The sequence below is a fragment of the Nesoenas mayeri genome (assembly GCF_963082525.1).
Source record: "Nesoenas mayeri genome assembly, chromosome: 1".
In the NCBI taxonomy this organism is placed as follows: domain Eukaryota; kingdom Metazoa; phylum Chordata; class Aves; order Columbiformes; family Columbidae; genus Nesoenas; species Nesoenas mayeri.
The window spans coordinates 125,902,585-125,919,281 of record NC_137541.1 but is presented as its reverse complement, the minus strand read 5'-3'; positions in this window follow the sequence as shown (position 1 = coordinate 125,919,281).

Genomic DNA, 16,697 nt, shown 5'->3' with positions numbered 1-16,697 from the left:
TGGTCTCATTACTCCCTATGGTATGAATGGGACTATCTCTTTGGGAAAGTTAAGCTTGTGCTTAAAAGCATTGTTAGATCAACACCTAAAATTTGTAATTTTACCAGATGGTTTACTTTTGCAGATCCCTGCTCATTGACTGATCTGTTTACAGTGGAGGTCCTATATATTTTATAGAATATTACACTATTTAAGTGGCATTTTAAGGCAATTTAAATTATGTAACACACAAAAGTATAGTAAGAACATTTTAGAAGTCTCCAGAAATTATTTAAAAGAGATCGCTCTTCAACGTTGTTGTTTTCAAAACAGATGTAAACTGCTTAAGCAGGGTGCTTAAACCTATCCTTAATGCTAGTTTACTTCAAGGAGAGAAAACGGGTGTAAGTATTAGCTGAAGAAGGATGAGCTTAATTCATAAAGGCTTCCATGAGCTTTCCTGAGAAACAAATGGAGAAGCTGGGATGGTCCTTTTCCTATAGTGTAAAGCTTTTGCAATCCAGTTCCTATTAGCTGTATTGCATGTTTATCCTGTCATTAGTCAGGACAGGAATACCATAGATTTATATATCATTCTCATGTTAAGGCATCTTATTTTTGTGGCAGATTTTATTGGCACTTAAAATCCTATTATATGTTTCATGGTAGGGATTTGGGAAGCTTGGTGAAACCCCAAGAGAGGCAGCAACAAGCAGAAGGTAAGTGATGCACCCTAGATGCAATATTTTATATGTCCATGACTTTCGTGATATGTTGGATAACATATACAACATGCACACCACACTAACTACTCAAAATATATGTTCACTTCAGCTGAATAAATTGAATGTTGTTACATACAGAGATGAATAAGAGTACTGTCTGTAGAAAATGTCATAGACTTGAATGACTTTCTTAAATGGTAAATAAAAATTTGAATAATAGGTATAATTGCCTATTTACCAGATAGACTAGAGTAACTTCTGTATTGTCATTCTGGTCTGCTGAGTACATAATATGCTTTAAAAAGGCTTAATTACATACTTAGCTGATAGACTAATAGCTCCAGTGGGAGTAATTTTGCTCTATTAAGTATGAATAAATATGTATTTACCCAAGATGGAGCCTTCCTAAGTCTCCAGAATGAAAGGTAAGAATTGTTCGTTTCTACCCAAACATGAGAGAATAATAATTAAAAGAAACCCAAAACCAGAAAAAGGGCAAAATAAGGTATTTTTGCCTACCAGAATACCTACATTAAAAATAAATTCATGAAAAAGATTTAACGGACAATAAAGCATTAAAGTAACACTTTTCCAGTCTCTCTCCGAATAGTGGTCCAGCTATAAATATCAACAGGTGAAAAAGAAACTCCCCTCACATCTTTAAAATGCCAACAGCTGTGTAGTAATTTCCCTCCTTGCAGGACAAATTGTGCTGCACAGAATACATGGGCCTGCCAGCTGGGAGGTATTTATGTTCTGTGGGGCTTGGTAGACATCAAGAGAGACCTTAAGGAGACAGTCCTTCCAGATGCTCTGCACAGCTCCACACCAACCAACCTGTTCAGCACACACAATTAGGTGCACCCAATTCTCATTGAATATGCTAGGGAAATGCCCTGTACCCCTTTGCATCCCAGGACAACTAGGTACTGTAGGACTAATTCAACAGCCTTCTCCAAGCAGGGATAATTTCAAAGTCAGATCAGGTTGGTCAGGCTTTGTACAGTCGTGTTCTGAATATTTCCAAGGATGGATGTTATGAAAATTCACTGGGAACCTGAGCCAGTGTGTAGACACCATAATTGTGATCTTTTTACATTATGGCTGGTATTTACCTCTTTGTGACTTGTGAACATTGCATCCTGTCCTTTTTCCTGCACACCTCCAGCCATTCTGAGTCTGTATCTTCTACAGACCCCAGAAGATAGCTAAGGAAGGCAATCTGAAGCCACCTCCTCTCCAGTCTGAACCAACCAAGCTCCAACAGCCTCTCCTTGCACATCAACTGCACCAGTCCCTTGTTGTCCTAGCAGTCTGTTCCCAGACTTGCCGCAGTGAGCTGGTGTTTCTCTTGCCAGTCCTTCAGCTAAAGTCTTAAAAGACCTACATATAGAAGAAGCATCACTCTTGACCTGCTGGTTACACACTTTCTAACTCGGCGCAGTGTGTGGTGGTTCTGCCTTGCTGCAAGGGTGCACTTGCTGCTCATGTTCAACCTGTCAGCCATCATCACTCCCAGCTCCTCCTCTGCAAAGCTGCCTCCTGACCAGTCAGTTCTCAGCCTGTGCTGCTTCACAGGGTTGTTCAGTCTCAGGTGAAAGACTGTCCTTGTCTTTGTTGAACTTCAGGAGGGCTTCTTTGGCCTGTTTCTCTGGCCTTTTGAGGTCTCTCTGCATGCAGCTCTCCCCTCTGCTTTGTCAACCACTTACCCTTGGTTTGCTGAAATCCACAAAGTTGAATACTGTCACATCACCAAGGTTACAGGTAGAAATGTCAAATACATGGGGTCAGTACTGAACCCTGAGGAATGCTGACAGTGAACAGCTGTTAACTAGATTTTGAACCACTGAGTACTAAATTTTGAGCCCAGTGTTCTTGACAGCTTTTCACTCATTTTACAGTCAATGCATCCAGTGCATACTTTGAAATGGGCTATACAGATGAGAAATAACAAAAGTTTTTTGCACTTTACCACTCTGAGCCCATACTGTGGCTTAATACAGATGCTGAACGGAGAGAGAAAAAAATTGTAGCAACCCATAATCACAGAATGCAGCTTGCCATCCTCCCTAAGCATTCAGTACATTTCTCTGTTTAAGTGCACACCCTTGGGCATGTGTCATTTTGCTGATGGAAAACTACAGTACTGCATGAACCAGGGTGTGAGTTACTGCACAGAAGCTCAGAGTGATGAAAATAGCTCTCCACCATAATCAGAAAGGCATACATTAAGAGCTTTTAATCCCTGTTCTGGTCCAAATCTAGATTGTGCCAAGTCTCAGATGCATTTAGACAATACAAGGAGTATATTTGCAGCTGGCTTTTGACTATTTTTTCCCAAGAGTTTGCTATGAAATGGCACGTATGACACTGACAGTAACTGGTTAGAGGCAACGGATGGAGGGTTGGCTTCTCTACTTGCAAGTGACCTGTTGAGAATCTGAAATTGAAAGGTAAGACCTCTTTCCTTATTTTGATCAAGAATTTTATCAGGAGCTCAGGAATATCCTTCAATGGTCAGAAAGGGAGTAGATTGGATTTGTCACTGAAGGATCAAGACTCTTTAGGGAAGGCTGGTATCTCTTAAGAATAAGCATATACAAAACTGAGAGACGGCCTAACAGTCCATATACAAAGCACAGATCTGTGCTACAGAGGAAATCTTGCCAAATGTGTGTATTATCTCACTTCTAATGTGGTCAAATAATAGTTTTACATAAGAATGCCTGGTCCAGGGCAGGGTGAATGTCTGCTTTATTCAGTACTATGTCTCTTGATGGTGACTAAGAAGTGATGCATAGGGTGGAGCATAAGGAAGAGACAAAACCACACTGCAGTGTTTCTTTAGTCCGAGACACAGACGTGTTTTGTTTGATTATTCTTGAAGTACCATTTTCCTTGAATGTGTCTGAATTTCTTTTTGAATCCCTGAGAAAGCCTGTGGTGCTGATAACCACCAGTGGTAAAGGATTCCATACCTATGCATTGTATAAGAAGGTCACTTCTTTTGTTTTCTTTGAGCCTGTTGTTTTTATGACTAATATGATGCCCCTTTGTCCTTATACTGTGAAGCAGTGAATAATCATCCTTTATTTACCTCTGCATTATCATAACTTTGTAGGTATCATAAAGGTCATTCATCTTCCAGGCTGAAGGGTTCTAGTCTGCTTAATCTCTTCTTGTATGGAAGCCTCACACCTTAACCATCTGTGTTACCTTTTGCTGCATCTTTTCTAATAGTACTGTATTCTCTTGAGATAAGGATGAAGGTTACGCATCCTACTGAGGATGCCGCTACCATCTAGATCTATACAGCAGCCCAGTGATATTTGTTCTTTTGTTCTCTGTTCTATTTGCTTTTTTGACCACTGCCAAGCTTTGAGCTGACATTTTCACAGAACTATTTATTATAATTCCAAGATCTCTTTTCTGAATGGTAATTGCTAGTTCAGAGCCCATCATTCTGTATGCAAAGTGAGGGCTGTTTTTCCTCTTGTGAATCACCTCACAAACAGTGAAATCCATATGCTGTTTTATTCATCCATCACTCTTCCAAGAACATTCTGCAGCCTGTCACTGTCGACTTTTAAATTTTCTTTTGACCATTGCCCTGACAAATCTAATATCACCTGCAAATTGACACTGCACCCTCTACTCATGATGAGGTCATTTAGGGATATGTTAGATAGCATATGTCCTAGCACCAATTTCTACAACCTTTCCCCTTTTGCAAAAATATCAATTGTTCCTACCTTTTGTTTCTTGCCTTTCAGTAAAGTGCTAATCCATGAGGGCACTTCCTCCTTTTTGTCTGCAGCAACTGAATCTCTTGAAGATCTTTCTGCCTGGGGAGGAGAAGGAAATCTTACTAAAAGCCTTCTGGAGATGAAGTAGACCATGAGCCTGTGGTGCTTGTCTGCGTGCTCAGTCCACTCAATCCACTTAGGAGGACTCATGCAGATTTGTGCGGCATGACTTGTGATGTTTCTCAGTGTCATATTTGTCTGTGCATTTATGAATTTAATTCTTTAGTGCAGCTTCTGTCAATATGCCTTGTTTTGATATCAGGTCTTAAATTGCCGGTATATATATATAAAAAAAAGAAACAACAAAAATGGTGCTGCTAAAACTTCTGGAGAAAGGAAGTGGCCATGTTTTGTCTTCTGCTCTGACTCACCTCTGCTAAGTTCTCTGTCCCAGTAGATAAACTCCCTGATATAGTATATGATAGGTTCCTACAATAGCTATTCTCCCTTTACAATGATAATCTGAGAGGCAGCTAATGAGAAGAATGTGGAAGGTCCTCATGTAAGGACATTACTGACTTTGAAGTCCTCATGAAGATCCAAAAGAGCATTGTCACGAATAAAGTTTTTGTACATTCTAAGACTGATTTAAAAAAAATCCCACCAGTAAAGACCTCAGATTTGTTCTGGTTATTTATGGACACAGCTATGTATTGATGTTTACTCAAGCACACCTTAATATGTCTTCTCCCCTGCCCTTCAGTATTTTAAAAAGATAAATAGTAGTTTCATAGGATACTTGGAGCTTTATGCGTGCCATATGACAATAAGGTTGCCATGGAGACTTCTCATCATTGAATACTGGTGTAATTAATGTAAAAGAATTCAGCTCCTTTTATCTGCATAAGAGTTACAAGACAGTCTCTTCTTTCTTGTTGACTTTTTTTTTTTCCTAGTGAATATGCATGCTTTGTGTAACAGAGCAAGGCATGTAAATCTGCAGTCTCCTGACCTCTGAAACAATGCAGGAATATAGAAATACAATGTTTGCTACTGCAAGCAAAGACCGAGATTACAGCCTGTGTGAAAAATGCATCAGTAATAACACAATAGCAGCTATGTGCAGTAGGATCCATATAAAGCAGAAGGAAAGACAGAAATACAATGAATCACAAAATGGTAGCTCCCCTCTGACACTTCTCTTCCTTGTTGCATCAGTAACAATTTGTCATATATGATACGGAGATAGATCTTTAATTAATTCGTTGATACCTAAGTAGTCATCCAACATACAAAAATATGACCTGGAAAATTTCCTTTACCTGACACTGCAGAAGTAAATGTGGTGTTGTTTGGAGATTATCACCAAAAGCAACATGTTGCATTGACAATGTAATGCTTCAGAAAAAGGAAAAAAAAAAAAAAAAGCTGCATATTTAAGAGCTATGGGATGAAGAAAGGGATGTTGGCTCTAAGTCAGAAGAAATATTCTCTTGCAGCTCTGCATAATTCTTTATTTACATTTGGGATGTTCTCCAAGACCGGACTGAAGGTAGGCTGCCTTATATATTAAGGTCACTTAGTTTTTTCCTTTCATCTTGCCTGTCACTAGGGATTCAGATCCTGCCTGGACTGGATAATTCTTTTCAGTACAGAACTAATGAAACTATGGCTGCAGGAGAGACAAGAAAATGAGCTATTACAACAAAATAGGGTTTCAATACAATTTTGTTTTGCTTTTGTTTGCATCTATTTAATTTCAGCACCTCATGTTCTGTATAACTCAGCAAGGTTCTGTTAAAATTTCTACACTGCTAGCATTTCACTTAAGAATTTGAAATAAACAACCATTAGGCTGTCTCTCAACAACAAAAAAAACCCCCATGTTATTTCTGATTTTATATATTCCAGAGTGTGCTGTCAGTATAAAGTAATATATGTTCTTAATTCATGTTAATTAACTCATCTCAAATGCTGAAAGATAGTCTCTCATGATGAACTTAGTTAATGGTCTTTTCTTCTTCATGGAGATGTAAACCAAGGTACAAATCAGGCATAATTTAAGGACAACAGTAAAAAACATAGAAAACATCACCTTTCAAACTCTTTGATATTCCATCAGATATTCAGAAGAGCTTCTAGCAGTCAGAATTTTTTTTTTTTTTTCACCTATATACTTCCATTTTCTCTGCTATTTTTGAAGTGGAAATACAGGAGAAAGAGCTACTGATAAAAGCCATGCAACTTGGTCCTTGTAACTTTGTTTTTCTGAAACTAATTGAGGTAAGGAAACCTCAGTTTTCCCTTCAACATGTGGTCTAGTTTTATACCTACAATGAAGATGTCAAGTAGACTTAAAGGAAGACAGACTTCAGGAGCAGCAGTTTCTGGTAGCACACAGGTAGGAGAGGCCAGACCAAGCCACAGCACTGCAGTGGGAAGAGCACAACCAACAGGCTACTGGTAAAAACACACTTTCAGAGGACATTCCACTTCTGTTCCCTGCAACATCTGGCTCCTAAACAGAAGCCGTTTGAGCAGGGTCTAGACTGGAAAACAGAGGATGTGATCTCATTTCGTGGCTCTCTCACAAGCTTCTTGGGGCCCATGTGTTCAAAGGGTTTTCAAAGACCTGACATTCAGTGAGCCAAGGTGACCAAACACCTGAAGGACAACGGCCTGGAGTTCTCTGTCCATCACAGAGTCTATTCTCATCCTCCTCCTTTCAACCTCTTCTTCATCCTTGCAGTTAAAACTGAGAGAGTAATCCTTTATTCCATACCTTATAGGGCACCTTATTTAACTCACAACTTGCTCTCATGTTATGCGTAAATTAGTAGATGCGATGTGCCCACAGATGATGTGGCTGGCACACTGCTCCTTGTCTTCATTGCAGTTCTTGTGAGCTGGATGGCCCCAGAGGGGTTCCTCATGCTGTGTGAGTGGGACTCTACGTTGCTTGCATCATTGGAAAGAGGAGAGCACAGAAAAAACAGAAACAAACCTTTCTGGAGATGGGAGCTGTCAGACATCTCCACACACGCCTGCATTAGGCGTGTTTGACCCTAATATTATAGCTCTGTGGAAACACTTAGTGGTAAGCAACAGAAAGACAGAGAGAGAGGGAGAGGAGGAGTGTCTCTGCGACTGTGACTGTGTCTCTGTGACTGAAGTGTTGTTGAGGTAAACACCAGATATAAAGCTTTTGTCTGCTCTTAATGCTCTTCTGGTGCAGCCATTAAGAAACCTAAAACATCAGATTCACATTTCTGGAACCTGTCCACAACTTGTCGTAAATCAGCTCCCACAGAAGATGTACATACCCTATATTTTCATTTAATCTTTGGTTTAATTTCTAAGGGTCCTTCTGTCTTATTTTGCAGAATTCTCTTGAAAGTGATTACAAAATGATTCAGTAAACAACCAGAACCAGCCACAGAGTTCCTGGCACCTCTAGTGAGATGGGTTACAATGAACCATATGGAAAAAGAGATAGGACAGACTTTCCTATCTGAGGGTTTTTTACTGAGAAGGGTTTTAAGATTTCATTTTCACTTACAGAAAAATGTTGTCAATAGAAGCAGATCTTCTCATCACATGTTTAGACAGAAGGTTATCAACAGCATTTGTTGTCCAAACATTGCAGGTGGTGAGCTCAACTTGAGGCACGGGGATTATTATGTGGTATAATTAATTCTGTGTTATTTTTGGCTCACTGAAGTTGAATGCAAAGGAGAAGCAAGAGTTTGTGCCTACCATCACTGCGTGGAAGGTATGTTGCTGTGCCAGTGCCCAAGTAGCCTGTTGGCAATCACACCTCAAATGCCCAGGTAACATTGCTGCACTTTAAAAGGAAGCCTGTGTCAGCAGCCAAAATTTATTTAGTGAGCAAGAAACCAGAACTGCCATACAGGCTGCTGTGAGAAGTCAGTATCAGATGGGGCTGCAGAAAGACCATGGCTTGCCTGAAGCACAGTTTTGTTCCTTATGTGTTTTATATTACACATGTGACACCTCACTCTACTCTACTCTCAGTTTGATCCTGAGTGAGGTTCTCCTGCACAGCTCTCTGTGTCAGCACACTATATATTTTAGAAAGAAAGTTGGGAATGTTGCTAGCCATTGCAAATGCCCCACGATGGAAAATATCCATCTTCGTTTGCCGTCAGTGTGTCAGTTCTGCCCTGGGGGACACTAGTGTCCCAACCAGGCTGGTCTTGCTCTGATGGGGCATGGTTGGAGAAGGAGGGCACGGCACTATGCCACCTTGATGGCCCTGCATGCCCTCTTCTTCCCCATGTAGGAACTGACTGAGGGTATTTAAGTTACTCATTGCTTTTTCTTTTTTAAATCTAAAAAACTCCCACGGTATTTGCCTTTGTAACTGTAAAGCGTGGTGCTTTTTTTTTTTTTCCTTCTAATCGGGAAGAACCGCCTCAGATTTGCAGACATTATTGATACAAAAACTGGGCATCTGTATGAGCCAATACAGGCCAGTCACAGGAAAAACCAGAAGCCACAGATGCAATGCAAAGAGCAAACTGAATTTTGTTACCTCTCTAAACAGGGAATCTCTGAAACAGCACTTAAGCTCCTGGTCAGAGGTCACACATGTGGAGACACAGACACTGCAGAATTCAGCCCTTGGTGAAGATCAACAAGCCTGCTCATTTCAGCCTATATATAGGGATTCACGCAAGCACAGTTTACCACACTGCTTTGATTTTTGCCTGCAGAATCCTCCAGGATGTATGATAAGGTGCCTTTACGACTTTTTTCATGGGCCTGTTATCTAAGCACAGAGGTTCTACTTTTGATTTATCTGGTTTTCTGCACTCCAGCTGCAGTCGCTTCTGCATATTTACAATTATCCTCCTCACCATTCTTGTGCTATTCCCACACAGAATTAAAGCAAAACTCAAAAATCGGGTGTATCTACCTTCTACTCCTCTCTATGGCTGGTGATACAGTCAGAGGTTGTGCTGGCTGTTTCAGTCGCATGATCGCACATTTTGCTGACCGTGGCCTCCTGCTGGAGTGTGACCTCCAGCCCTCACTCCCAGGCGTGTGGCTGCACTATGTCAGATGGAGGGGAAGGTGTTTTGTTGGCTTGTCTCCCGCTTACCAGGACAGCTCTGAGCCAGTGACTTCATCCTTTCCACTCTTGGCTGCTGTCCTAGCTCTCATGCTCACTGAAAACTTTGTTAGCAATGATTTTATAGAGACTTACAGGTCACACATCAAATGGTAAATAGCACAAAACTAAGGCCAGCAATAGAGAGCCAGCAACCTCATGGCATGTCCTTTTACATCACTTAAGCCAGTTTAGATCCTTTTAGTGAAGGGCAAGATGATTTTGAATCATTCTAATTTCTTGACCAAAATACAGAATAGTGTCTATTCAGGCAAACTGCGCAAGCCTAAATACATTACCTCCATATACACTCTTTATTAACAATATTTATAATGTCCTAAAAAGTTTTTTTTAAGAAATCTGTGTGTGTAGGCTGGTGTGCTATGTCACAACTTCAGAGACATAACAGATATACCACGTCTTTCTGGTATGGGTTAACGACAATGTTCCTACTAAGAAATTAGTATCACTTTGTGGTATATACCTGTAATAAGCTCCCATGCACAGGATAGTTATCTGAAAGATCTGGGATATTACGGTTTTGCTTTTCAAAAAGTATAATCCTGATTCTGCTACCTTCAGTCACACTCAGACTTTATTCCTCACATGTTTACTTGAATTGATGGGGAATTCACAGCTTAATATAAGAAAAAGGTATCAGGATCTTGTTCTAAATAGTAGAAGTATATGGTATTTGAACTATTGTTTTGAAAGTATATGACAGCAAGAATCCATTACCTCCCCAACAGCAAGTAGAAGTAACCAGTATTATCACAGATAGAACATTTTTTTTCTTTCTTGACGGGTCAGTTCTCAAGAAACCATCATGATTTCCTCCAAGTGTTTCTGTCCCTGTCCCTGAATTTAAATTACTGAGGAACACTTCTGAAATTATCTGTTGAAGCTCATAGACCGTGTGCTTTAAAATCAATGAGAGTCCGAATTTCTTAACGCAGCTTGATTTCTTTTATAGCATCATAATATTTTCAAAAAACAGGAGTAAAGGTCGCACCATGGCAGAAACAACTATTATGAGAAAAAAAATAATGATAAAATCAGTTTATAATAGCTAACAGTGCTTCCACGCAGACACAAATACAATATGGATCTTATGTTTTCCCAAAGATAGGCACTGCATTTTATGGTATTAAAACGAGAACCTTCCACAATGAAAAATAGGATGAGTTTCCTCCTGGTGCTTGCTCTTCTCACCGTGAATTTCCCCATTAACTGCTGCTTTCTTTGGCAACCAGATCTTTTTATTTTCTTAGAAAGCTGTTGTTTTAGTAGAACAAAATGAACTGTTGACAGAGGAAATGACTTAGAAGTATGTTGAGAAAGGTGTCTGCCCTAACAGGGTCCTGTTCTTCATCTCCCTGCTCTGGTGAACACTCTGAAAGAAACAGGATTTCTTTCATTTCAGGGTTTTTCAGAAATATGTGTAATTGATCCCATTGCTTGGATCCAGTTGTGCAGTCTCTGATGCTGAGGACGAAAGAGGGTGTTGGATCTGACAAATAGCAGAGTCAGGTCCCTGTGGCATGCAAATGTCTTATTCCAAATTCAAGGAAGAATTTTTTTTTGAGCAGCCCCTGGGTAGTGCAAAACACTGACAATGACAAAGCAATAACAAAATAATGTTGCTAATTGAATTTCAGTATATTTTATTTGATTGGCTTAAAAGCAGTGAAAACACACACTGCTAAATACACTTTTGGCTGTTCCAAGTCATCAATGGAGCCCAGAAAGATTAGAGCTGAATTTCTAATGTTCCCACAGAAGTACTTTTTAAGGTCTCTTCTCCCCTTATTTCTATTAATCACAAAGATTGTACAATGCTTATTTCAAAATTACTTTTAACAGCCAGTTCAATTCTGACAGCATGCTGTAATCCTTTTCTAATGCATTATCTTTTTGTATTTTATGGATCACAGACTAGGATATTTGAAATCTTTCCCTTCTCCTGACAGCACAGGACAGCCAGACAAATCCTTGTATGTATCTAAATTAGGCTATCAGACCACAAACTTTCTGGTTTGTTTTATTACAGCTGCTCAGTGCCCTGGCATAATTCAGAAGCCATCCCAATAATTTTCTTCACTTGATTCTCCCATAATTGTGAAAAAGTGGGTTGGGAAGAAGAAAACACTTGTTCTTACCATAACAGCATGCCGTTCTCTTGCCTTTGAGTACCTGAAGTACTAGTCTTGGATGCATATTTGGATTTCCTATCTGTTTTTTCCCCATTCTGGAGGCTTTGGGGACCTCACTGAATCTTCCAATGCTTTGGTTTTCCAGCTGTGTGAGTAAATTATAAGCATTACCTCCCTCTTGTTGACAGAGTGCTAAGCAGAGAGACCTCCAGTTGTAGTACAATATCAACACCCAAACTAATAAAACACATCAAATATCTATTATTTGTAACATCTGGCTCCACATAGATCTGAAAGCCTTTAAGTATCTTTAATAATAAGATGGACAGGCAGAATATTCATAAAAGACCATAAGTCACTACTGGCAGAGGTGAACAGTACGTTAGCATGTTTCTACAAAGGAAGGGAGCAGATGTTTCTTTTTTTCCCATTTTTTTCTAAAACTTGAGAATCAAGTTTTCAGTTTGAGTTAGTTGCCAGTTAGAGAAGCTATGGCAATTTCCTCCAGCTAGAGTTCTGCCCACTATGGCTTTAGAGTGATCACTGAGCTGTGTGATATGCTGCTAAAGAAATGCAATCTTAGGGCTAATATTAACTTCTTTTATCACAAAGCTGTTGTCATATCAAATACAGTATCAGCATGTGCCAAAAGGAGAACCATGAGAATAACAACACTGAAAAAGCTCTGTAATTCTATTTTTAGTGGGAGTAAAATCTCTTCAAAACTTTTCCAAAGGACGTGAAATGCAGAAAACTGAGTCATACTGCAATGATTAGAAAGTGATTGCTCCTTCTGAGGAAAGTTTTAAAGCAACTGGGATTGCCATGATCATGTCTATTCATTTAAATAGGTTGCTTATGACAGTCTTTTGGACTAGTTTACCTAACAATTCAAAATCTTGCTTGCTGCAGGTTGAAGCCTGTAGCCATCCCACTCACAATTCTGCCATTTAAAACTACTCCAACTCAGATAAGGGAGAGGCACTGAATAAGCCATGTTGGTGGTCACCAACTTTATGTCTGAGCCCTGAGGGCACTAATGGGTTTCACTGTCCCTGCCCAGCCCCTAGGAGCATCCCCCACATGCCCATGGCCCAGGTCCCCACCTCAGCCCCCCATGCCCATCAGCCCCTGCCCAGCGATGCCACAGCAGGGCTGGTCTACAGCTCCCCATAGCCCTGCCTGGCCCGGCCACGGGTCCCCTAAGTAGGGGCCACCTGCGGGCACACACCTGGGCCAAGCCTTGGCCCTTCCCCAGGAGGTGCCCAATGCCTATGGCTGCTCCATGCCCTCCAGCTGCCCTGCTGCTGGCTGGGGCAGTGGGACAGTCCCTGACATCTCAGGGCAGCCCCCGCCATTCCCAGTACCCTGGTCCCCAGGGAGTCAATAACCCAGGCAGAGCCCTGACAGTGTAGGCCCAGGGTCAACTTTCTGAACAGAAGTTCTATGTTAAAAGCAATTTTTGGTCAGAATCACACTCCAAAGCTAAGGAAGATTTGCAAAAAATTTTCTTTGCCACTGAACTGTTCAAATCATAAATACAGAAAAATGTGGTCTCTCTAAGACTAATTCATACTGTGTAGGGAAATTACAACTAGGCTGTTTTTCAGTCTCTTAGTAACTGTACTCATTCTGGATATATCATGCAAACACTGCACATGAACAAAGAAATCTAACATCTCAGCTATGAAGCACGTTAACAGACGTTTGTGTCTCATCACTGAGGTGTGTGTGCTCACACACGTGCGTGGTGACTGCAGAGCGGGGCCTCGGATCACTGCTGCAGAGCAATGCTAGAGGGATTCCATTTCCCCCAACCAAAACCAACACTAAAAAGTATTCCTCAATAAAAACCTTCTAGACAGTAAGGCAGAGTCACATAAAGAAAGCAAAATCTCCTTCAGAAGTGTTGTGATTACATAGACAGCAGTCTCTTATTAGAATATTAATCTTCATAAGGCCTAAACCCTGTATGGAATAACTTCTCCCTTCCCCACAGATTTATAGCTCCTTGGAGAGAAGGCAACTTTTTCATAGGGCACATTTCAATAGCTCAGCAATTTCTAACTTTGTGTATTAGTCTTTCCATGAATCAAATAAGTATATCACAAATTAAAGGGAAGACCTTGTGTGGGCAGGGTATTGTCTGGAAGCTGATGCTGCAATGGCTTTGTTAATAAAGTGAGAAGCGTCCATGTAGTAAAAGACTTAGCAAACTTGCAGTCAATGATGTGTAACTTCAGCTGGATGAAAAACACAGTGGAGCGTAGATGTCTGAGTGAGAAAAGCAACCACAAGAGTTGTCATCATCTACCTGGACTTGTGCAAAGAATTTGACAGTTTCCTGCACAACATCCTTGTTTCTAAATTAAAGAGATATGGATTTGACAGATGGACTACTCACTGGATAAGAAATTGGATGGATGGTCACACTCAAACAGTTGTGATCAACAGCTCAGCGTCCAAGTGGAGACCAGTGACAGGTGGTGGTCCTCAGGAGTTGGTATTGGGACTGATGCTGTTTAATATCTCTGTCAGTGAGACGAACAGTGGCATTGGGTGCACAATCAACAAGTTTGCTGACGACACCAAGCTGTTTGGTGTGGTCAGCATGGTGGAGGGTAGGGATGCCACCCAGAAGGACTGTGACAGGCTTGAGAGGCAGGCCTGTGCAAACTTCATGAACTTCAGTAAGGTCAAATGCAAGGAACTTCACGTAGGTCAAGGCAGTCCCAAGCACAAATATAGGCTGGATGGAGAATGGATTGAGAGCAGCCCCGAGGAACAGGACTTGGTTGATGCAAAGCTCAACATGACCCGACATTGTATGCAAGCAGCCCAGAAAGCCAACTGTATCCTGGGCTGTGTCAAAAGAAGTGTGATCAGCAAGTCAAGGGAGGTGATTCTCCTCCTCTGCTCCACTCTTATGAGACCCCACCTACAGCACTGTGTTCAGCTCATAGGCCTGCAAGATAAAGACTTGGATCTATTGGAGTGAGTTCAGAGGAGGGCCACAAAGATGATTAGAGAGCTGGAACACCTCTTCTATGAAGACAGGCTGAGAGAGTTGGGGTTGTTCAGCTTATAGAAGAGAAGGCTCCAGGCAGACCTTATAGCAGCCTTCAAGTAGCTAAATGTGCATACAAGAAAGCTGGAGAGAGGCTTTCTACAAGGGGATGTAGTGATAGGACAAGGGGTAATGGCTGTAAACTGAAAGAGGGTAAATTTAGACTAGATACAAAGAAGAAATTCTTCACTAGACACTAGAACAGGTTCCCAAGAGAAGCTGTAGATGCCACATCCCTGGAAGTGTTCAAGGACAGGATGTATGGGGCTTTGAGCAACCTGGTCTAATGAAAGGTCTCTCTGCTCATTGCAGGGGGTTTGGACCTAAATGACCGTTGAAGGTCCCTTCCAGCCCAAACCATTCTATCATGATTCTACGATGAATATCATTAAGCAAAGCCTAAACATGTAAACAGAAAGAGACCATTTGTTACATTGCACTACGTTTCTCCACACAGATCAGGCCTGTAACATAGAGAGATTCACTTGTGGGAACACTGCATAATTTTATTGCACCGTCACACTCATGCTTTGTTTGTTTACTCATTGTCTGCTTGGCATGGAACATGCTACTTTGGAGAGGGAAATGCCTAATGGCTTCCACATTGCAAACACATATGATACACTATTATTATGAGAGCTCAGCATGATGCTCTTTTCTGCACATGGACAGTAGTGCATGGACCACAGGTAGAAAATAGTGTAGGTGCTCTTCCTGCTTTTTCTCATTAATCACTCAGAGACTGAAATGGCAGCTGCATAATGGTAAATACATCCCTACAGATTCAAAGCAATTATTAGGTACCTCCACCATAACAACAGATTGTTAGACCGCAAAAGAACAGATGGGAATTTATGATAGAATCATTTCAGTTGGAAGAGACCCTCAAGTTCATCAAGTCCAACCATAACCTAACTCGAGCACTAAACCATGTGCCTAAGAACCTTGTCTATATGACTTTTCACAGCATCTTTAGTAATGAAACAGGAATAGGACAGTAGGCCTTAACAACAACTACAAGTTTTTCAGCACCTTCTAGGCAGAGATCTCAAAAATATTCTAACCTTTTACTGCCTTTCTGAGTTATGATTTAGTATCTCAAGTAAGTATGCAGAAAAATGGAAGCACCAAGTATTACATGACTGAGAGAATAAACAAAATCAATAACAGATCTAGAAACAGAATCCAGAGTTTGTAACTTGCAAGCTTGTCTTCTCAACACACTGTCTAAAATGAAATTGTTTGCTCAGTGCGCTTTCAAAATTTGGAGCAAATGCAATCTACATAAATATCAACCCACATTAGCTCCTGATAGGTGTTTTGTACAAAAATCACCTTTTCAGGCTTTCTGTTTATAACTACAGTCTGCACTGGCAGCCTGCAAAACAAGGTGAGAAGAGTAATAAAAAACATCCTCTACAACACTGGGGCTAAAGAAATTTCAATACGAAAGACGGGAAACTTATGTTCTTCCCTGGCCTATTATTTTTGCATGTGTTGAGCTGAAAGTTCAGAATCTGTTTCAAAACTTTTCCGTATCTAGAATGGCATATTTCACAGAATTAGAACCATGCAAATCTCAGTCCTGCCAAAACACCCATGCATGTGCTGTCATGGAGAAGTGTGCTCATGTCCACTGGCTCATTATGAATAAAATTCTCACTGCTACTGCAGGTTAAGAGATTCTGAATAGATTTGATTAATGCTCCTTGACTGGTTGAAAATAAGAAAAGAATCACTATTCATTTGGATTATCAAATTCCTTCATAGAATAAAAATCAAAACATAATAAATTTATTAATTGTCATAAGAAGGAAGATGAAGAGTCCAAAAGATTACTTGTATACTTACTGTCCCAAATCCCTTGACATCTAGCAAATTGCAAAAGACTCC